Source organism: Festucalex cinctus, chromosome 18 (genome assembly GCF_051991245.1).
Source record: "Festucalex cinctus isolate MCC-2025b chromosome 18, RoL_Fcin_1.0, whole genome shotgun sequence".
Taxonomy (NCBI): domain Eukaryota; kingdom Metazoa; phylum Chordata; class Actinopteri; order Syngnathiformes; family Syngnathidae; genus Festucalex; species Festucalex cinctus.
Window position 1 is genome coordinate 14,428,857 of NC_135428.1, and position 24,453 is coordinate 14,453,309.

Sequence of the window (24,453 nt, forward strand, 5' to 3'; positions counted from 1 at the left end):
TGTCTGCTGAGCGCTACATAGCAAAACGGAAACGAAGTAGAAATTCTCGACTTTTCAAGTCACATCCAGGGAGGAAACAGGACAATTTTTTTTTTCTGTCACCTAATCTCGTTTTATTCTGTTATTGCTGGAATGATCTACCCCTAAATGCAAATCCAAAGCAAAATGCACAAAATGTAGGCCACAGCGGAGTTCCCGCGGGCTCGTCGCAGCTTTTGACCTGGGCTTTTAAAACTAATCGGTCCGCTTACGCTCACAAGTAGAGCGGAAAGTGCGCCGCTAAACCTTTTGAACATCTGTCATTGGCCGCCACTTGTCAGACACCAAATGAAAAGCCTCCGACGAAAAATACAAGACAAAAAAAAACAACCTCTAGAGAGCAACATGTGACGGCTAGCACCAGAAGCTAACAGCTTAACTTGTATTGTTTGTGTGTTGTGGTTGGATGTGTTTACTTAACACAACCAACCACATATACTTAAAGTATATATATATATATATATATATATATATATATATATATATATATATATATATATATATATATATATATATATATATATATATATATATTGTCTTTGTGAGTTGGTTGCGTCATTTGTCTTTGTGTATACGTATTTTGTTTCAAATTTGAGTTTTTGAACCATGTGGGAGTGATATCGTTTATGTCTGACTGTGGTTGTTGTTATTATTTATTTATTCATTTATTTATTTAAGTGTGCTTTTTGTCTGCATATATTAGTTATTGGTTTTGTTTTCGTTGCTCACTAGTTGTGTTTTTGTGCGCTGTTTCAGGGCGTTGTTTTTGGTTTGTGCTTTTTAGCTTTGGAGCGTTAGCGTTGGAGTTTCTCAATTTGTCACCAGAAAGTTTTTGTGAACACAAACTGGCAAAGAAATCGTGTCTTTTAGGATACAGTCCGCAAAATGATAGTGAGATGAATTATTTTTTCATATCTTTGTTGATCAGACAAGATTTTAAGGTATTCAAATGACCAAGTAGCTTGTGCGGTAACCAGGCCTCATGCTAGCATTATTGCGCGATGTTTCGGCGCATTGTTTTTGGTATGTGTGTGTTAGCTTTGGAGCTTTTATTGTTGGAGTTTCTCGATTTCTCACCAGAGAGTTTTTGTGAACACAAACTGGCAAGGAAATCATGTCTTTTAATATAAAGTCCCCAAAACGATAGTGAGAGGAATTATTTTTCATATCTTTGTTGATCAGACAAGATTTTTTTTTTAAGGGATTCAAATAACCACGTAGCTTGTGTGGTAACCAGGGCTCATGCTAGCATTTTGGCTAACAATGTCAGAGCATTATTGTGCGATGTTTTGGGCAATGTTTTTGGTTTGTGCGTGTTAGCATTGGAGCTTTAGCGTTGGAGTTTCTCAATTTGTCACCAGAGAGTTTTTGTGAACACAAACTGGCAAAGAAATCGTGTCTTTTAAGATAAAGTCCCCAAAACGATAGTGAGAGGAATTATTTTTTATATCTTTTTTTGATGAGACAAGATTTTTTTCAAATGACCAAGCAGCTTGTGTGGTAACCAGGGCTCATGCTAGCATTTTGGCTAACAATATGGTAGCATTATTTTCCGACGTTGCTCACCTTTTTTGGAGCAAGCTGTTAATTTTTGAGCGATTCATCTGACTTTTTCTTCCTCCTCCGGCGGCAGCCTCGCTGGTTCTGATTAACTTCGCTCTCGCCTTCGCTTTCTGCCCCACAAATCTGGCAAATGGACACCCGCTCCGAGTCTAATAGAGAGGTGGCAGAACGAACGAGCCACATCCGTCTGTCTGACAGACCGACGAGCCGGCGACTTGTCCTCTCGCTTATTATTATTTGCAAAAAAAATGCAGACGAGCCCAGAATCTCTAGGTACTGTTTTTAAACGGAGCGGTTATGAGGGTGTTACCGGTGTTAAAATAACTTTTGAAATACAGTCAGCAGTTTCTATTAAGGGAAAAATGGAGTTCCATTTACATTTTGATTCCTTGTGATTATCCACAGTAGAGGCACTTCTCAGAAGTCATTTCACGCATTCATCCGCTTGGCACCAATCACATCCCGCCACTCTCATCTGCTGGTATGTTCATGTAGGTTTATACTGTTGTGGGTGTGTAAACTGATGACCAAACAGAACCCCCACAATAAGTGTTTAGTATAAATGAAGGAAACACATTTTAAAAGCCTTACTGTATTAGTATGCGTGCAAATTAGGGCTGGAACTACCAATTATTTATCATTTAATCTGTTGATTATTTTGTCAATGAATCAGGTTTTAATTTCCTTCCTTTTTATTTAAAAACATGGCATTATATTAATTGTTATTTTCTGAGGTTGGATCCCAAAAGCGCAGACACAAATAAGATTTTAACTCTTTATTCATATAACATCGAGAGGCGTAGAACAACTTGACTAGACGAGAAACAACAAGAATACATCAAAAATCACATGACGCCAAGCCCCCTTTGGGCTGTGGAGATGCACGGAGGAACCGAGTTAATAATCCGACAAACACACACTTCTCGGTTTGGCTTAAATAGTCAGTCATTTGATCGGATTGGCTATGGCTAGACATGGGGGTAACAGGACTGATATGGAATTATCTGATTGACTGTTGACCAAGTGAGATTAAAGATTCTTGACATCACATAGCTCCTGACATCACATAGCATTTTTCCAGTTGAAACCAGATGATGGTTGCATCAGTTCAAAACAGACACTTGACCTCACGTCATGACCCAAACATTACCCTTGCATGACCCAAACTTAACCCTGGCATGACCCAGTCATGACATTAATTAGCCTTCAATTAATTGCAAGAAGTATCTACCTCACAAACTGGACACAATTCAAACAAATGGATATCATTTTCGTACACAGCAGCCCAGAATTACAAAGAAACCATGAAAATATTTTAGGCACTCAGGAAGAAAATAAAGTTTTTGTTGGCTATTTTATTAGTCTGCTGTCATGGAGAACTACAGAAATGGGATAAAGTTTATGACTGAGAGCATTTGGACAATTTAAAAAAAAAAAAAAAAAAAGTATCTAAACGATTCATGAAATAATTATCGATTAATTTGATTCTGAATTTGTTGTCGATTATTGTTATTTTGTTTGTCCACTTAAAATAAGACCTCAGAGTTTAGTGGCTGACTGATAAGGACAACAATTTTGACCCATTTTAGTAGAATTTTTACAAAAAAAAATATATGTCCAACTGGCCAATTATGTGAAAAGCACAGAATGTGTTCATTTATGACTTGAGATATTTCAGTTAAATTAAAATTCATCGTCACATCTATTTGCAATTATTCTTACGTTTTAATTAAAACAGCTAAATTAAAACATTTATTTGCTCTCAAAACAAAATTATGTTCATATAATCAACTAGACTAAGTGCAATTTCTGGAGAAATTGCGTAGGAATTCTGAAAACTGAAGGCCGATAGCTGATTACTAAGCTGAATGCTTATGAAGTAAATTGAAAGATAAATTATGTGAAAATTAAGTTTTAATTGAAGTTGAAAGATAAATGAATAAAAAGAACTGAACAGTATCACAGAGCAGGTCATGAGGATCAGTGGAAAGTGGAAAGTGGGATTTAGAAAAAGTTCAATATCAGCCCCATTGAAAATGAATGGGGAAAAGTTGATATTTAACGTGAAATTGTGCGAGTACATTAAGTAATCAGACGATATATATATACCCCGGAATGCGTGAATTTTTGAAGCAAGTTGAAATTTGAACGGTGTAAATCGTACGTATTACGTGGGAGTTGTTTCTCGGCAAAAAAAAGTGAGGAGAATAAAAATCCGAATAACATGTGGGATGCTTTCAGCATTCCCACAAATACATCTCTTCACCTGCAAATGCGGTTCATTTGGGGATTCGTCGTCTTCCTCCTCCTCATCATCGTCAACCTCATCATGATCGCCGGCTTCATTACCGTTTCCGATGAGCCGCCTCATGTGGTCACACGTCATTACGTTCAATCATCCGGGGAGTCCCCCATCGTCCCGGATGAATTAATTTCCATGATGCCCGCCCGAAGCACAAGTAAAGAGTGGAAAAAAATAATAATAATAAAAAAAAATTCTCAGTGGTGTCTCATTTTGGTATTCCACTCGACGAGCATGCGGCGCGGGTCTCCTCCAGCTGCGAGTTCAATCAGGAGGGACAAATAACGCAAACTGATTGGATGAGAGTGACATGAACAGACGCCGGTGTGGGATCATCTTGGGATGCCTTTTGTTTTTTTATTTCGCACTATCCGGGGGAAAAGAACGTCAAGCACGTGGTCGCGTAACTCGGGTTTTGACAGCAATTCGCAAAGAGGAAGAAAGTCAAAGATGTTGGTGACCTCTCAAACCGGACCCCCTCAAACTCGTGGGTATGAGTCGTTAAGGCTGGAATTGGCCTTCCTCAGCTTCTGGTTTGATTTGTGAGCTAGTTGCCATTAACTGCATTCAAAAGCTGGGAATTTATTAAGGCCCGATCAATAGGGATTTTTTATTTTAACACTGGTTCCGATAACTAGCAGCATAAAATTCAGATGGCCGATTTAATTTTAAAACGTATGTAAGGGAATGAAATAACAATATAGAATATTTGGCTGTTTTGCAATACTTTGCCCTATTGTATTTGTTTAACTTTACAAGTAAAGAGCTAAATTGTCAAATTGGTTGATTTAAAAAAAAAAAAATTTTTTACAATGTGTAAAAAAAAATAAATTAATAAAATAATACATTAAACTCAACTTAAAAAAATTATATATATATATATATATATATATATATATATATATACTTTTTTTGTTTGTTTTTGGGGGTCAGAGTGTTTAAATGTCATTAAGTTTTGCTTAATGACATAAGTTGTTCAAAAAAAAAAATCTGATGATTTTTAAACAAATTACTTTTTTTTTTTTTTTTCCATATATAAATGTCATTATTTTTGCTTTATGATGTAACATGTATTAAAAAAAATCAGACAATTTAAAAAAATATATATTTATTTTATTTATTTATGTTTGTTTTTGGGGTCTAGATGTTTAAATGTAATTATTTTTTGCTTTATTATGTAAGCTGTAAAAAAAAAGAAAAAAAAATTGCCGATTTTAACAGATTCCCCCTTCACCCCCCCTTTTTTTTTTTCCTGGGAGGTGGGGTTAATGTCATTATATTAGACTTATGTTGTAATTTGCTAATGTGTAAAACAAAAAAAATATGCCAATAATCAGCAAAGAAGACTGATTTTTTTCTTTTACTGATTTGTTTTTTTGTTTGTTTTTTTTGTTTTTTGTTTTTTTGTTAGTAGAAGTTATTTATGTAGTTACGGTTCCAATTATTCATCATTTGCATTTGACGAAAATAATGCTGCTAATCCTACTGCATTTGTGTCCTCCTTCAAATCTACTTATGAATGTCGTGTTAATTTAATCATGTACAATGGCCATTTTTATGCATCAATAATTTATTACTCATGTACAGTTGCATAAGCCTGCTGCCTTTCGCTACATTTCAAGTGGCGAGGGTGATTATACGGAATAATTGAACGTCATTTCCACAGTTTAAAAGAAGAAATCGCGAATAGGCTGACATAAAGATTATTCACGGTCGGCACTAATTATCCCTTTCATTCATTCATCCGTCTCGTCTATGGTGACGACTAACGTGAAAGCAAGCTACTAATAATAGCGACGGCTCTGCTTTTGAAATGTTACGTTGAAGGTGTTTTTTTTTTTTTTTTTTTAATGTCCTCATGATAGGAGAGTAGACTTGAGCCCACAGTTGATTTTCACCTTTGTCCTCCATCACACTGAGCTTTAAAAACAAGTATCGATCTTGATACTCCTCTCCTTTCAAATTAAGGAGCAGGTGTATGTGTGTGGGTGCGCGCACGCGCGTCAGTCCCTTTAAGTGTGTGCTTCTTCAACTTCTTTAAATATTTGAATCGATGTTTATGACCAAGAGGAGTTTCTGTCATTGTGCCAGCTTCATGCGCATGCTCACACGCGCTTATTTGACCGCCCATCACTCAGTTGATCGTAGAGTACCACAAAAGGATGCCATTTGAATGGGGGTGTGTAGACTTTCGATCACCACAACAGCTTCCTTTCGCCCACGTTAAGTGGTTTTATTGAACGTGTTAACAGGAGAAAAAAAAACAAAGTTAAATACCTACGGTGTCAAAATTAATGTTTGTTTTGAGTACATTTAAAGTTCACTTTTTTTCCCGTCAAAATTTAGAAGTAAGAAATATAATAATAATGTATATATTTGTGGAGACTGGGGTCAAGTTGTATTTGACAATTTGAAAAATGTGCAGAATTTCACAAGTTACTTCATGTTAAAGATTAGATCGCTCTTAATATGAAAAAAAATGCACTGAGCTGTCACCAATGTCTTACAAATGCAATCGTGCCATCTAGTGACATAAAAATGAACTCGACACGAATCAATATTACACTCCTTTTTTTTTTTTTTTACAGTACAGTACATAATTTTATTTTTAACTCAATTTTCTGAATTATTATGAAATTACTGTATCAATGACTAAATGAGCCAGACATATTTCTATTTTAACAGTTTTGTTTTCACTTTTGTTAACGAGTGAATGAAAACTTAGGGGAAAAGATTTTATTGTACATTTAGAGCAGATATAACATTTGCGATTAATCGTGAGTTATCTATTGAAGTCATGCGATTAATTACGATTAACAATTTTAATCCCCTGACACACCTATTAAATACTATATATACTGTAGAATTGCGATGCTTTTTCTCCCGATAGATCATCGATACGCCTACGCAAGTATCACAATAGTTGTAGTTCATATAAAGTCAATATAACAGCTCCATTGTTCATGACTTATTGAGCAATTACTTGGCGGGACACTAGGGGGAGCACCTCATCAGAGTGGCAGGGAAATGTACGGAAGTCTTCAGGCAAAGAAGACTCATTGAGCTCGCTTTTACTTGTGGAAGACGTTTTAACTGTCAAGCAACTGACATTTTCTATGAAAAATGTGTATTATATCTTCAATTTTAACATTTTAAAACATTTTATGTTTCGACTCACAATTTCTGAGGAATAATATTAAATTATTTATTTATTTATTTTTATGTGTGCATGTGCCTGGCCCAAGTTGTCTTACTAGTGAGGAAAAAACAGTTTACAAATAGTACGTGAACCTTCAGCTGGATATCAAGAATATGGAATAAATACTTGCCCCTGTTAATGTATCTACTACTGTCTAAGTCCTCTCTCTCCCTCTCTCACCCCTCCCTCCCTCTCTCTCTCTCTCTCGAAATCCTCGTCTCGCCTCTCACATCGCTCTCCGGATCCACTTGGCGCTCGCCGCCTCCCGCTGCACTCCACCTCATTCCTCTCGCGCGCACGTACGCACGCTTGCATTCACGCTCTCGCGCACTCTCTCTCCTCCTGGTGCAGACTTGCAAGGAAGAAGACCGCATGCCGACCGAGGAGGAGCGGCTATCCTCTTTCTTTTTTTAAAAACAAAACAAAACATCCAAACTGGAGCGATGTTGCCGGAACGTGTCGTTTTTGCCTCCCGTCCAGAATGGGAGCGTTTTGCTGGGATTTGAGCAGCAGTCAATTTGGATCTGGCCACTGAAGGGATGCTCAGGAATATTCGCGCTCCCAGATTGGACAGATTTGAGCAAGTCCGGGAAATGATTTGTCTGGACTTCTTCAACTAGACTTGAGATTGTCATCTCAAGACAAAAAAAAAAAGGCAAATACGCACATTCACGGAAGCCAATTTTTTTGGCATCTGACTAAAGAGGTAAGAATTTCGGACTCACTCCAAAGTCTGATTCCACTCTACTCCTGCAATTTTTTTAACCTAGAAAAAAGAAAGTTCTATAAACCTTGGGGCTTGTTAAACATCACTCGGTGCACCGTGTGATTGGTCATGACTGGTGCTGCTCTGTCCTGCTTGCTATACATCATTCAGCGTTTGTAGCAATGAGCATCACTGTGTCGTCTCTGCATGCTCGACAGGCAGAGAGAGAGAGTGCGAGAGAGAGACAGTTGGCACAGCCAGTGAGGATTTGTCTGCATCCGGCACAGGAGGTTTTGTGAGGTCTGGTCTGCAGGCGGTCAATTTATGAGCAGTCAAGTGTGAGGAGTTTTTCATTTTAAGTCTGGCATTGTAAAAACAGATGATTTTACTGCAGCCGACACCTGATTTTTATTTATTTATTTATTTATTTATTTATTCATTTATTGGTGGCATTGTCTGCAGTTGGTGAAGTTGTTACACAGTCAGTCAAGTGTGAAGAGTTTTCATGTCAAATTCTGCATAGTTTTTTTTTTCCCCCAGGGGATTTTTCTGCATCCAGCACAAGTTTGTTTTTGTTTTTTTTGTGGTCTTATCTAGAGTTGTTTGGTCAAGTGTACAGTAGGGATGTCACGATAAGGGCAATATCGTGATATCGTGATATTAAAACTGCCACAATATCGTCGTTGTCATGTTCACAATATTTAAAAGGAACACATCTGTTAAAAAAGTCAGGTTGATTTCCATTTGTGCAGTTCTAGCACCCTCTAGTGGCTAGTTTATTAGTGCAATTTAATTTTCATTAGGGATGTTTTGGCCTTCTATGTTTAAAATCTATGCTAATTGTCAGATGAGGGGGAACCTAATTTTCTCGTGAAGCGATCAATGTGTGCTTGCATTAGCAAGTAAGAGCCTCAATATTGTTATTAGAGATTGTAGGTGGTTTATATGCATTGCTGTTATGTACAAAAGCACAATATTGTGCTTTTTTTGCAAGTATGAGCTGTCTTTTTTTTTTTTTTTTTTTTTTTTACAATATTGTGATTTTTTTTAAAATATCGCCACAATATCGTGACAATTATCGTATCGTGACCTTCATATCGTAATAATATCGTATCGTGATGTTTGGATATCGTAACATCCCTAGTGTACAGATGATTTTACTGCAGCCGGCACCTGATTTTTATTTATTTATTTATTGGTGGCATTGTCTGCAGTTGGTGAAGTTGTTTCACAGTCAGTCAAGTGTGAGGAATTTTCATGTCAAATTCTCCATGGTTTTGTTTTGCAGCAGATTTTTCTGAATCCAGCACGAGTTTTTTTTTTTTTTTTTTTTTTTTTATGGTCTTATCTGGAGTTAGTCTCTCAAGTGTAAAGTTTGTAGTTGAAATTTGTTATTGAAAATGAGAGCTGTTTTTAGTTTACAAGTGAAAATTTCTGCATCCGGCACTGGAGGGTTTTTCTGGGCTCTGGTTTGCAGGCGGTCAAATTATTTAACAGTCAGCTGTGGCAAGTTTTTGTTGAAGAGGCATTTGGTTTTGCAATGGAGCCAGCATCTGTTTTTTTTTTTTTTTCCAACTATGAAGAAAATTTGTTACAAATTCTGTATTTAAAAAAAAAAAAAAAAAAAAAAAAGGTGTTTGTTTCCCAGGGGATTTTTCTGTATCCAGCACAAATTTTTGTGGCCTTATCTGAAGTTGGACAGTCAAGTGTGAAGAATTTTCAGTTTAAATTTGGCTGTTAAATAAAAAAAAAATGGTTTGGTCTTGAACTTGATTTGACTGCATCCGGCACCTGAGTTTCTATTTCTTTATTTATTTATTAATTTTTTGTATCATGGGTTTTCCTTTTGAATGCTACATTGTATTGGAGATCAATAGAGAGGCAGTGAATTATTTTGCATCCGGCACCTGTTTGCATTGAAGTTTTGTGCATCGACATCGAATCATGTGGGGCAAGGCAAACTTTGTTTTGGACTTACCAAACAGAAGCATATGGCAAAGAGCTGCTAGGCTTTAAAATGAATTGTTCTACATCCGGCACCTGAGGTTTCTGTGCTCTTGTCTGCAGTCAGCCAACTTTTTTCCTTCTGTGCGTGAAGAGTTTTTGTTTAAAAAAAAAAACAAAAAAAAAAACTTCTGACTGAATGAAATATGCGGCGGATTCCGATGACTGTTAATTATTAAAATCTGTTGCATTAAAGCTTTGCTCGACGAGCTTTTAAGATGCCTTCCATAAATGACACACTGTTTTTTTTTTAAGTATAATTTTTTTGGGTGGCTTCAGAAGATTTGTCCTCAGCTGAGCTCTGTCAGTGTTTTCATGCCGTCTCACACCAATAAACGAATCAAAGCGCTAATTATGAGCCAGGAAAATAACTCGAAATCCTTTTTGCATTTTGAAGAAACTGAAATGTCGAGTGTGAGTCTTTGAAAAATGACGATGGGAGCGATGCAGAATTTTTTTTTTTTTGGAAGGTTGAACATTTTCAAGTGTTAATGATCGGAATTGGTTGGATCCTTTAACTGTATTGTGCGACTACAAAAACCCGAAAGATGAAGAAAACAAACAGGAGCTTTCAGCACAAGACACTAAAGTGGTGATGATGAAGGAGCAGGTGTTGACGGGAAGACATCCAAGTGGCGCAGTGACAGAAAGAAAGCAAGGAAGCATGAATGATGGATTTTTAGCAATGGTGCGTTCGTGGAATACCGCACACCTTAATTATACGCCTAATTACATGTGCACGGTCCATCTCAGAGTAAATTGTTCAAGAACTGAGAAGGAAAGACTATTAAAATAACAAACTTCACATATACATTACAAGGCTTCACAACTTTTTTTTTGGAACAAAGTATCATTAAAAGGTCATCAAGAGCTTTAATGTGGACTCTCAATTTCATTGAGCTCTCATTCTGAACATAAATGAAGGATGTTAAACTGAGATCGCCCCCATTAGAAATTATTTAAGCCAATTGTTGAACCACTAAAACTCATTTCTGTTCACAAACGGCCACATTAGATGGCTTAGGTATAAAAAAAAAAAGAAAAAAAAAAGCGCGGTATTTTGGTGTCGGCCATCTTCCTTCTGGCAATCTCCCTGCGTTGTTTTCATACATACAAAGAATAACTTTACTGTTGACATGTTTGTTTTGTAAATTGCAATAAAGATTAAAAAAAAATAGTTTGGAAGCCCTGGTATCCACACAAAATGGCCGCCTCTTCAATTTCTGGCATGTTGATCAGTGAAACTGGCGCATAGATTTTCACTGCACTGTATAGGACAGTGTTTCAATAATGTGTGAGAGCATTTCATTAGCATATATGAGATCACTACAAACATACATAACATTTGAATCGTATAAATTATACAGTATATGTGAATAAACTGTTGTCCAAATAATTACAATCACGATAATAGGGTGCCACTGTGTTCTTTTTTCCGCGGCTAATACGCGACAAACCAAACAAGCGCATGAATGGAAAGCCAAACGCGAGGACGTAAACAATGAAAAATAGCTCCCCATGAATATTTAATGCAAGGCGGAGAAAAAAAAAAAAGCGAGGCGAGTCCAAACAGCGGATTTGTCGCCGTCGCTTTTGTTGCCTGTCAACAAATGTGTGGTTTCTCCCGCCTAAGCCTTTATTTGCTAATGCTAATGCGATCTGCTGTGTCGAAGGAGGACGCCTTAAGTACGCCTTTTAATGTCTGCAGCTCATCAGGAACGGTAACACTTTAAAATGGAAGAGTGTTTATTTTCTGTGGTAAAGTATGATTAGAAGTACAAAAACAAACAGGCTGTGACCTAAACAGGATGTAAAGCATACATTTTACTATGATAGGATTTTGTTATAATATGGACAAAAACGAAATACAGTGGACATTTTCTGAGAACACATCATTTGCAATATTTCTATTCGATATATTAACTCATTCACTTCCAGCCATTTTCACAGAAGCAGTCCCGGTCGCTCCCGGCTGTTTTACTGGATTTTGACTGATTTTGCAAGGCCCACAGAATATTGTGTTCTATTGCTATAAAAGCATGGAACCTATCAAAAGAAACATTAAAGTCTTTTCTTTCATCAGGAAAAAAAAGTATCTTTCTATCTGTTTCCGTTTTGCAGCAATTAGCATTAGAAGAGAGCTAAGTTTCATCAGTTTTCGCAAATCTATTTAAAATTGTATGTAATTGAGCTTTTTTTCTACATGGCCCTGGTTGATCTCCTTTGCTCTGCTGCCACCTGCTGGCCGTTTGTGTAATAACTACCATTTCTGCAACCGTTCTTTGCAGTTGAGAGGCTGCATCAAAGCCTTCTGTATGCTCTAGCATAAAAAAAAAAAAAAAAAAAACAAAAAAAAAAGTATAAATACATCTTTGGGACACTTAGAGCATTTTAAAAAACGTATTTATACGTTATTGGGTGTAAATGAGTTAAAGACTGTAAAGTGAATTAATATATACACTACACAATGTAGATGATTGGCGGAACCGCGCAAAGACTGAGAATAGCAGAAGAGATTTAGAATTGAAGAGTTTGAAACACGAGCCGCCGTTCAAGTAGCGCCGCCAACTCGTATGCGCCGATGATGTTGTCGAAAGGAATATTTTCTGATGAGCTATTGATTGCAGTAAATCAGGGCCGCGCTGCTTTAAGGGTAGGCCCGTTCCCCAGCAGAGCAATTTGCTCAATGAATACGGAATTATTGGAACGAGGCGCTGAGAAATGACCACTTTGGCCAATGGCTGCCAGAAGCAATGGAAGCCAAACGGTTTTCATCACGTTTGTCTGTCGTCGTCCGGAGATTTTTGGCTCATGGGACTCGAATCGCTCGCTTCACATTTCTAGTGTTTGTTGGCGCTGTCAAATTAGGTCGCCATCTTTTATCCTTATGGTGAGCGTTAAGGTAGTCGATTGAAGAGCATCTTTCAATACAAATGGGTGCAAAGATTGTTCCTTTTTGGCAGGAAACCGCTCAGCTTTGAGCTTGAGAGTCTTACAGCAATTAAGGCAGACTGGAGTGCACTACTTGGATTCGATCAGTGTTTGTTGTCTAACGAAGGCCAAAACAGGATGTCACTGATGAGATCATTGTGATCAATACCACACTAGCAAACCAAAATTTAGAATCATCTCCGATCACACTAATGACGACAAATCCTTTAACTTCAGATCCTAACCCTTCAACCCTCGTTCTTAAATATAACTTTCACCCTTCAAACGTAAACCCTGAAAGTGGAAGTCAACCGTAAACATTTCTTGACAATAATATGTTATACGTTACCTCACTAGCCTAAACGTGACATTCTGATTAATATTTACATTTGTGGAATATGAGTTATGAAGCAAAATCCAGCCGTTTTTATCCATCTCATCTCATTTTGCCACTTGCTGTCGACTTAAGATGACATCACAGTTGCACGGGCAAAGGCCAATCACTGCTCACCTGTTCTCTGAAGCTGTGCTGTGATTGGTTGTTACTTGAGCAAGATTGATGTCATCTTCAGCCGACAGCAAATGACAAAATGGCCGCCCCCTGAGATGGATAAAAACGGCTGGATTTTGCTGCTTAACTGAATTTCGACTGCCGCAATATTAACCAGAATGCCATATTTCGACTAGTGAGGTTATATAGAACTTATTATTGTCATTTTTTTGCGGGGGGGTTGACTTCCACTTTAATCTCGAACCCTTGACCCAAACTAAATCCCAGCCCCCAAACCAAAACCCTGAAACCCTAAACATAACAAGCTCAGTGGGCCTCGAGGTGGAGTGTCTGCCCTGAGACTGGGAGGTCGTGGGTTCAATCCCTGGCCATAAAAATGGGACCCATTGCCAACCAGTTTAGTTCGGGGTGAACCTCATCTACTGCCTGAAGGGCATAGGCTCCAGCACCCCCCTTGACCCTTGTGAGGAATAAGTGGTTAAGAAAATAGATGGATGGATAGATGACTGTGACAATCAGTGATACTTAACCCTTTAACCCGAACTCCTTCAACTCAAACTTACCCCTAACCTGAACTCCTGATCACTCACCCTAACATTAAACGCCCAACCAACCTTATAAGGGTACCCTGATAAGGGCAATATCGTGATATCGTGATACTAAAACTGCCACAATATCGTCGTCGTCGTGTTCACAATATTTAAAAGGAACACATCTGTTAAAAAAGTCAGGTTGATTTCCATTTGTGCAGTTCTAGCACCCTCTAGTGGCTAGTTTATTAGTGCAATTTAATTTTCATTAGGGATGTTTTGGCCTTCCATATTTAAAATCTATGCTAATTGTCAGATGAAGGGGAACCTAATTTGCTTGTGAAGCGATCAATGTGTGCTTGCATTAGCAAGTAAGTGCCTCACTGTTGTTATTAGTGATTGTAGGTGGTTTATATGCATTGCTGTTATGTACAAAAGCACAATATTGCGTTTTTTATTTTTTTATTTTTAGTATGAGCTCTTTTTTTTTAAATATTGTGATCTTTTTTAAATGTCGCCAACGCCCCCACAATATCCTGATAATTATCGTATCGTGACCGTCATATCGTGATAATATCGTATCGTGATGTTTGGATATCGTTACATCCCTACCTCAATCTTAACCCCAAAACACTTATCCCTTATACACTTATCCTTAACACCAAACCTATCCGTACATCCGTTTACTATACCGCTTATCCTGTTCAGGGTCACGGGAAGCTGTAGCCTATCCCACCTTAACATGTACTTCACCCAAGAAGACCATAGGTCTCAAACTCAGGTCCACGAGGGCCACAGTCATGCATGGTTTTAGAGGTCTCCCTCCTCCAACACAGGACAATCAAGGACCGGCGTTTGAGACTTTTGCCCTTGACCTAAACCTAACCCCTCGGCCCAATCACGGAATCCAACCCTTACCTCGAACTTAACCACTAAACCCAAACAAAAAAATGCACCACAAGAACCTTGGCATGTAAATCCACAATCCAGCAAAAACCCATTCGTGTCCACGTTGAGACTATCACACTGCATCTGTCCAAACACACACATCCTCTTCCTCTCCTGTGGTTTTTTGTGTGCTGGTGTGCACATAAATCCTTGTAATAACACCATATTGTGTGGAGCACATCCACTTCAGATGTGGGAGACACTCGCCACTACTACATTACCGACTGTTTTTGTGTGTGTGTGCGGCTTGTGTATATATCACCGTCCTCCTGTAGGTTTCTCTTACCCCCCGAGCTGTGGAGAAAATGAAGCGAGCCGGGATGTAAAATTCATTCATTATTTGATTTCCATCTCGGCGTGCACAATAACACCGGCGTATCATTCTCATGCAGATGCGCGAGTCAAATGTAATTCGAGAGACTTGTTTAGGATTACGTGCTTTCTCCCCCAGGCGGTGTAATTTAGTGTGTTTACCGAACGGAACGCTTGCCGCTGATCTATCGGCGGGCTTCACAAAAGACGACGACGACGACGACTCGGCTCCCGTGTAGCCGAGTCGTCGAGTGAGGCCGGATTTGAAGAGGCCGGCAGCTGCGTGCGAGGAGTCGTATTGACTGCATGACGGATGGTCATATTTTACCCGCTCGACGGATGGCTGATTTGACTAACGACCGCCGGATTTTTCATTTTCTTAAGTCCCGCTGGTTTGGCGTAAATTAAAAGACGACAATGCGACAAGTCACTCGGGGAGTTTTACAACCACCGTGTGAGGTCAGGTTCAAATCTGAGTTGGGGTCCTTGCGGTACGGGTGTTCTAACTCTAAACCTTCTCTCCATAACCTTTCAGTAACAAGTATCAAACCCTACCCTTAACATTCAGTCCTGGCCCTAACTATAACACTTAACGCCAACGCTAACCTTAACCCGTAAATCTCAACACTCAACAAACCAGAAATGTCTCACTTAAATCAAGTAGCATAAATCAAGGCTACCGTATTTTCCGCACTATAAGGCGCACCTAAAAGCCTTCAATTTTTTAAAAAGCTGACCATGCGCCTTATAATCCAGTGCACCTTATATATGGATCAATACTGTGCTGCAACAGGTCTTGCTGTCAAGACGCTATCGGTGACCTTGCACGTTCGGTGACGCGCATGCGCAGAAGATCCCGCCATCTTGAATCGCTAGCTAATACTAATACTTTACCTCAGAGAAAATAATAAAACAGCTGTTTATTCATTTTGGGAGTGAATGGAGTTGTCAGGAAGCTGGTTTGTAATCTATTAATAAAGTTTGACTGACCTATCTGACTGTTTTGTTGACATTCCCTTTAGCGCAGCACCTTCTAATGGATGCATAACGTAACCCCAGCCTTATATATGGAAAAAGTTTTAAAATATGTCATTCATTGAAGGTGCGCCTTATAATGCGGTGAGCCTTATAGTGCGTAAAATACGGTACTCTAAATCCTAAAAAAATTAGCATACACTAGTGCCTTGGCTTTAGAAAAATAGCACTCTTCAGTGCGATACTTTATAAAACAATCAAACAAACAAACAGTAATATCTTCATCAAATTGAATATCAACAATTACACTTTTACATCATTATTTCCCACTTTTATTCAATGGGCTGCCTTCTGGTGTGTGCCTTGGCCACTAGGGGGCAGTATAATACCAACATCGATAACATATTGAGATTTGATGGTGTTACACAAAGACGTCACAACTCAGCTGCACTAATAATAATAATAATAATAATAATAATAATAATAATAATGATGATGATGATGATGATGATGACGATAATACTAATAATAGTGTCAGTGTCAATAGTGTGTTGCAGCAGTTTGTGTTCAAATATCCGTCGTTTAAAAGGGTTGTACTGTAGCTACGGCAACAATGATGCTAGTTTCGTTAGCCCATCTATGGAGTTTTGGATTTTATGTTCAGTTTGACCTAAATTTAAATAAATAAATAATTATGTGAATGAATAAATAAATAAATAATTTTTTACCTGGGAGTTGTAATCAACTGCTTGAGGCAAGCACACGGAGATATTTAGCGCTAGTAGCGAACATTTTCTCATGGCGAAAAAATCAGCCATGTGACAAATCCAATCTTAAAACAACGCGCTAGCTGGGTTATTCGTAATTTGAGGTGCCACTGTATCTGTGAATGTAATCAATGGACAAATAGGAAAGTAGTAATTGACATCCTTGTATTTCAGGTAGCGACTGAGGCCACTGGAGGACAGCAACAGGGTATTCTAAGTTGCTAACGTTAGCATGTGTGGGGTTTTCTTGTTATTTCTGGCTACTCGTACCTCATGTTCCTTTTGAGTCTCATAAGTATCTATAGAAAAGTTTGACAATTTCTCCCCTAAATCCAACAAGTTTTGGTTAAAAATAACCTTTTTTTTTGTGTTGACTATATTCAACTAGAGCATTCCAAATGAATTAATTACTTGTACATTGGATATCAGATCTTGAAAATGTTGGCAAGGTTAGAATTGACAGCTGTCATTAACCAAGGTTGGTTCAACAAACATCATTCAAACTCAATAGTTGTTGAATATTGTTTGTGTGAAAATTCCTCCCGGCTAATCGATGCTAACGTGAAAGGGAATCTGCATATGTTTGCCAGCGTGTAGCTTAAACGCGTTGTAGCTCTGTCGCCACCTCGGCCGCTTTGGGCCACGTCTAATCAAAAATCGATAGGGTTCCCTCTCAGTCTCGTCGGGCCTCCGTCTTCCTCCACAACAGTCGGTTAATTTGACAAACCGCAGAGCACGCACGGAGAATATGAGCGGCCGCGTTTAGTCAGCGGGAGGCGATTAATCCAAGCAATAAGCAGCCTGACGGGAATGAATTGTGACGGAGGAATGTCTCGGATCAATGTTTGGAAAATACACAGCAGGGAATTGAGAACAAATGGAGAGATTAATTGCTGTTCAAAGTTCATGTTTATTTTTTGCTTTCTGCTAATATCGCGTTGTAACGCGACAGGCGAGCCTGCCACGGGGGTTTAAATCCTGCATATGTAGACTTTCGGACCAGATGAGTCATGACATCTGGATGCGCAATCCGTATTGGAACATGATGTCGTACGTACGCTACCATAGGCTACTCGCGCTCCGAGGGGATCCAATATGCGGATGCACCAGCTCGGAGCTCGTCGTATTTGTCTTGATATTCCGGCAGATTTGACAAGCAGATGTGATGCGACTTTCGCGGATGTCAGCAAGTGTTGAGGCGGCAGCTGCTCCTGCCGCGAGTGAGTGAGCGAGCGAGCAAACGAGCAAGAGAGAGAGACTCGTTTCACTTCCACAAAAAAATTCTTTCTCTTTCACTTCTTCACAGATCTTTCATTGCCTTATCTGCTATTACACAACAATTTGGTGTTTCAGTGGTGATGAGCTTCAACATCAAGCTACAATATAGTTTCACCCAGTTTGTTTTGGCCCTTTCAACCAAGATGGCAGACTTCCTGTGTCTTTTGGGGTATGGGTTGCTGAGAATTTTTTTGTGGGGCTTCTCGTGAAAGACATACCAACCAGATTTCTGTTGATATAGGAAATTGGCTTCAGGGACAGAATTTTGCCAAAGATTCCATTTTACACTTCCAACTTGGGAACAAAAATAAACCAAAATGCTTGCTTGAAAGCAAAATAGCAGACTTCTTGTGTCCAGTTGAAGCTTGGGACTTTTTTATGGTTCTACTCCTACTAAATTTTACTTTGTTAACTCATTCAAACCCACAAACGTGTAAACACGTTTTTTATACTTTGTCCCTCACTTCCAAAAACGTATTTACACGTTTTTCTGTTTTTGTTTTTAATGCACGAGCACACAGAAGGCTTTGATGGAGCTTAAAGCAATGGTAGTTATTTTAAAAAAAAAAAGGCCAACAGGTGATAGCAGAGTATAAGAGATCAGACAGGGCCATGTTGCAACAAGCTTTTTTTGCCAGTGTTTTCAACAGGTTTGTAAATAATAATTTGCTGCAAATTGGAAACAGATACAAATATAAATTTTTTCCCGATGAAAGAAGAGACTCTAATCTTTCTTTTCGTAGGTTCCATGTTTTTAGAGCAATAGTACACAATATACCGTGGGGCTTGCAAAATCAGTCAAAATCAAGTAAAACAGACGGAAGTTGCTTGACGTGGGACTATGACTATTATATGTTTACATTGCTAAGTGAAACAGTGGATGTTGTCGAGGCAAATTTTAGGATGCCTCTCAGACTTCACCAGGATGAAAAACACGTTTTCAATAACAGGGCCGAACTGGCCTTCCATGTGTACTTTGAACGATTGCCATAGCCACGAAAAGAGGGAGCAATTAAATCCACCCACTCTGCCTTCCAGGAACAACAAAGTAGCTGCAAAAGAAATATCTTTAATCACGTTAATTCAAGCTTGAGAGGAGGAATAATGGGAGGACATTGCATCCAACAACATACATCTTTACGTGGGCTTTTCACTCTCGCGTGTGTGACAGTACACCAACAAAACGAAATCTTCTTGTCAAGCACACATTAATGGTTGCTTTGGCAATTTTCTCGTCATTGTCACACAATGGAAACGCATTAGCATCTAAATGAGATACTCTGGGAAAAAAAAAGTAGTTTATCTACTCCTGCTGGACTTGCAGTGTCAAGATTGGGCAGCGATAGCATGGAAATAAAGCTTTTCGGATGGGCCTACTGATGGACGCAGCGATGTGCCCGATTGGTTCAGCCCATGGAATAGATGGTTGAACAGCATCAACCACTTCATAATAAGAAAGAGTTTTGGATTTAGCTTGAATTTGACATTTGGATTTTAAAGATGGTTATATTGTATGATATTAATTGTTGATTTGTTTTAACAAGTCAATTATTACTTAAATATATCTATATATATTTATTGATTTTATTTTTTTTAAGGGGTGTCAGGCAATTAAATTTTTTCATCGTAATTAATCGCATAACTTCTATTGTTAACTCAAGATTAATCGCAAATCTTATATCTGTTCTAAATGTACAATAAAATCTACCTTAATTTTTTTTCCAAGTTTTCATACTCAACATAAAAGTGAAAAAAAAAAAAATAGAAATATGGCTGCACCCTTTAGTCATAGATACAGTAATTTCACAAAATGTAGTAAAAAAAAAAGAAAAAAAAGATGTACTTTACTGCAAACAATGAATCCAATATTGATTTGTGTTGAGGTCAGTTTTCTGCCACTAGATGGCATAATTGCATTTGTAAGACATTGATGACAGCTCAGTGCATTTTTCTTTTCATATTAAGAGTTATCTATTCTGCAGATTTTTAAAATTGTAAAATGCAACATAACTCCAGTCACAACAAATATATGCATTATTATTAAATGGATACTTGACTCATTGAACAATTTTCAGCAGTGAAGTTAATATATTGTTTATTTTTAATGTACATAACGACCAATCATGGCTCACCTGCTTTCTGGGTTTGGCCAGTAAACTGAGCGATGATTGGTAAGGTGATGTCATCAATAGTCGACAGCAAGTAGAAAAAATACTTTTTGAAGGTATTAATTGGACATGAAAAATAATGACGTTATCAAATTCATTCTGGACAAAATATTAACTTTTTACTGCTGAAAATGGCTTAATGAGTCAAGTATCCCTTTAAATTCATTACTGCAAAATTTTGACATGGAGTGTATGCTGCATTGCTCCATTACAGACTTTCCAAGTAAGGGGCGGTCATTAATCACGCATTAAAAAAATACTGGAGTTAAAGGAACTCTAAATTAACACTAATTTTGACACCCCTATTTTTAAAATTTTCCTTGCCAGCCACCATCAAAGCTGTTGCTGCGCTTGTTAGCTTAGCATTTAGCATTCTTTCAGTGGATTAAAACTAATGCCCATCAGACTGATATGACAAAGTTTTTCGTCACTAAACCCAAGCTCAGCGACATTTAATTGTTTGCGTGCGCCAGTATTGGATCATCCGCCGCCTCCTCCAAGCCAAGTGGATCAAGCCGGCCTCTCCAAAAACAACAAGTGGAAGCACTCCACCGGAGCTCATTAAAACTCCAAAGCCTTCACTTGCTGCCGCCGCCGCCGCAGCCGCCTGCAGTCACTCCGCCGGCACCTGTAACCTGCACCAGGTGCCAAAACGCAAGAAGCCCCATTAAAAAAAAAAAGAAAAAAACTGCTTTTGACTGGAGGCTCCTGCTTGGATTTTTACAATGTGGAATTAAACGAGCGGGAGAGAGAAGGAGGGGGGAATAAAGTCTTCGACTCTAATTAAGGGAGTTTAGTACGTCCGAGGGAGGGGAGATGATGGAGAATAAAAGCTTTTAACAAGCATACGGAATCATCCAACCCGTCACCCTCACCTCCATCAGGAGGACCCTGCCGACAGGGAATTAGTGAACGGTCACGACGTGATAATTGTCTGCTGTTCGCTCATATCTCACAGAAATCAGTCCACCCTTCACATTTTTATAAATGTTTTAGGCGGGTCAGCGCCTTGCAAATTTGTAGTTCTGCAGCTTGTATAACAATCAAAACGTCCGCTCAAAATAACGCCAAACGCGCACATTGTTGTCTTCACGGCTGGCAACAAAAGTGAGTACACCCCGAAGTGAAAATGGCACAGTTCGGGAGAATTTGTTATTTGACCTCCATGGTGTCATGTGACTCATGAGCGTTGCAAGCCCTCAGGTATGAATGGAGAGCAGGTGTGTTGAATTTGGTGTTGGCACTCTCGCACGCTCTCCTACATGTTAGTATTTTTTATTTTATCTTAGTTTTAATAATGGGCTAATAATGTCTAAACCACGGGCAACAAAAGTGAGTTTACCCCTATGGGAAAACATCCAATTAGGACCAAATGAGAAATTATGTATTTATTTCTTTTATTAGCTACTTATAATTTCAGTTTATAATCATACAGTCAAAACTGTGACTATTATTAATTATTATTATGACTGGAAATGACACAAAAATTGGAAAATAAAATTGGTAAGTTGAATTTTAAAAACTGTCAAGACTCAGCGGTATTCTTGGGTTATAAATGATATAATATGACTTAAAAAATACATTTTAATTGAATTTTTTTGTCATAGCCTTTTTTAACATAAGTACAACCAATATTATTAATTTATAATGGCCTACTAGAATGCTCTAGATTATAAAATAATAAGATTATAAGAAAATTTTTCCGTGGTAATATAGAAGGGTGCAAAAGATTCCTCAAAATGTTACAAATCACTTTCAAAATGTGAAAAAAACACACATTAAAAACAAAGTATTTTATCATTTTTGTGAATAATTATTAACATAACAATTGCATATTACAACTGGTCTGAGGTTTATTCAAATAACGATCCTGATATTGCATATAGTGAATTTCAGTCAACCATTATTTCTCTATATAATAAACATTGTCCATTAATTAAGATTACAAGAAAGTATAAAGGTCCAAATAAGACATGGATGACAAAGGGGATACAGAATGCATGTAAAAAGAAAAATAATTTATATAAAAGATTTATTAAATTGAGAACTGTGGAAGCTGAAACAAAGTACAAGATCTATAAAAATAAATTAGCAAATATTATTCGAATAAGAAAGAAAGATTATTACTATGAATTATTAGAACAGAATAAAAGCAATACACAAGAAATATGGAAAACACTAAATCATGTAATTAAAAAAAGTTCTAAAAAAACAAATTTTCCACAATATTTTATAAAAGATAACGATATGGTAATTGATGACATTTCTGACATAGCTAATAATTTTAATGAATATTTAGTTAACGTGGGCAGCAACTTGGCAAACAAAATCCCAGAGCCAAGAAACAAACGTGAAATAGATAAGAACATTGTAAATAATTCATCCACAATGTTTCTTAATGATGTTAATGATATAGAAGTATTAAATGTTGTGAAAACATTAAAAAATAAAAAGTCTACTGACTGTCTTAACATTGATATGACATTAGTAAAAAGTATTATAGAATATATTGTAAAACCTTTTACATATATTTGTAATTTATCATTTAAAACTGGTATATTTCCATCAAAAATGAAGATAGCCAAAGTCATTCCTGTTCATAAAAGTGGAGAAAGACACACGTTTAATAACTACAGACCAATATCATTGTTGCCACAGTTCTCAAAAATTCTAGAAAAATTATTTTCATATAGATTGGATAATTTTATTGAGAAATAAGCTCTTAAGTGAAACCCAATATGGGTTTAGAGAAAAACGGACCACCTCAATGGCAGTCATGGAGCTTGTAGAAGCAATATCTACCGAAATAGATAATAAAAAATTTACTGTTGGGATTTTTATGGATTTAAAAAAAGCTTTTGATACTATAGATCATTCTATATTAATGAATAAATTAAAGAAATATGGAATAAGAGGTTTAGCTTATAAGTGGATGAAAAGTTATTTGGAAAATAGATATCAGTATGTGCAGTTTAATAATGTACAATCAGAACACATGAAGATCACTCATGGAGTTCCCCAAGGGTCTGTGCTTGGCCCTAAATTATTTATACTGTACATAAATGATATTTGCTATGTCTCAAAAATATTGAAAAGTGTCTTATTTGCTGATGATACAACTTTCTATTGTTCAGGAGAAAACCTGAAGCAGCTTCTGACTACTGTGGAGTATGAATTTAATATATTAAAAAAATGGTTTGATGTAAATAAATTATCATTGAATTTAAATAAAACCAAGTTCATAGTTATTGGCACGAGACAAATCACTCATCAAGTCAAAATTATGGTGAATTCAATTGAAATAGAAAGGGTGAATGAAAATAAATTCCTTGGAGTTATTATCGATGATAAATTATGTTGGAAGCCACACATAGAAACTGTTAAAAGGAAAATGTCAAAAATCATAGGGATACTCTATAAAAGTAAGGATGTTTTAAACATGAAATCATTATATATATTATATAGTTCACTATTATTACCATATTTGACCTATTGTGTGGAATTATGGGGAATGGCATATAAAACAAATACTAACACCGTTTTCAAATTGCAAAAGAAAGCTATAAGAATTATTAATGGATCAAAGTATACAGAGCCAACACATCCACTATTTATTAAATTAAATGCAATGAAATTTTATGACTTGGTGGATTTTAAAATAGCACAAATAATGTATAAAGTTTATAACAATTTACTCTGCCACAGTACTCAGAAGTTATTTGAAATTAGACACAGTCCTTATGATATAAGGGGTACAAGGGTGTACAAAAAACCCAAAACAAGAACAAATATTAAGCAAAGGTGTGTATCTGTAAAAGGTGTTGATCTGTGGAATCATTTGGAAATTGCTCTGAAAAATTGTGATTCAATGCTGGAGTTTAAAAAAATGTTTAAAAGTAAAGTTCAAAAAAATTATCTATGTCAAACCAGTATATGAAAAATGTACATGTGAGTATGTGTAAGTGATCTAGATAGGTATTATGGTATATGTTTAGTAAATTTATGTATATATGTTTTTGGTAAATGTGAATAGGTTAAGTGCACTTGTGTATATATATATATATAACTTGGGTTATATATATCATTTATTATTTTATTATTATTTTTAATAATCAGTAAATTAAAATTGTATTAATAATGAAATAAGTTTAAATATATTTAGTAAAAGGGGTAGGACTAGATAAGTTTTTAACTTCTTCCTACTCCCTTTTGAACATGTA

General features: G+C 37.1%; 1 protein-coding gene across 2 annotated transcripts in view; it reads left to right on the forward strand.

The window, feature by feature from the left end:
* Positions 1-24,453, forward strand: part of sgcd (sarcoglycan, delta (dystrophin-associated glycoprotein)) — a 233,126-nt gene that overhangs the window by 44,741 nt on the left and 163,932 nt on the right. The window contains exon 1 of one of the 2 annotated variants that reach the window (XM_077505372.1): positions 7,360-7,809. The exons of the other annotated variant lie outside the window; for it this stretch is intronic. The gene's annotated coding sequence lies outside the window, so the exon portion shown is untranslated. Of the gene's footprint in view, positions 1-7,359; positions 7,810-24,453 lie in introns of those variants that run through there. 2 annotated transcript variants of the gene reach the window in all.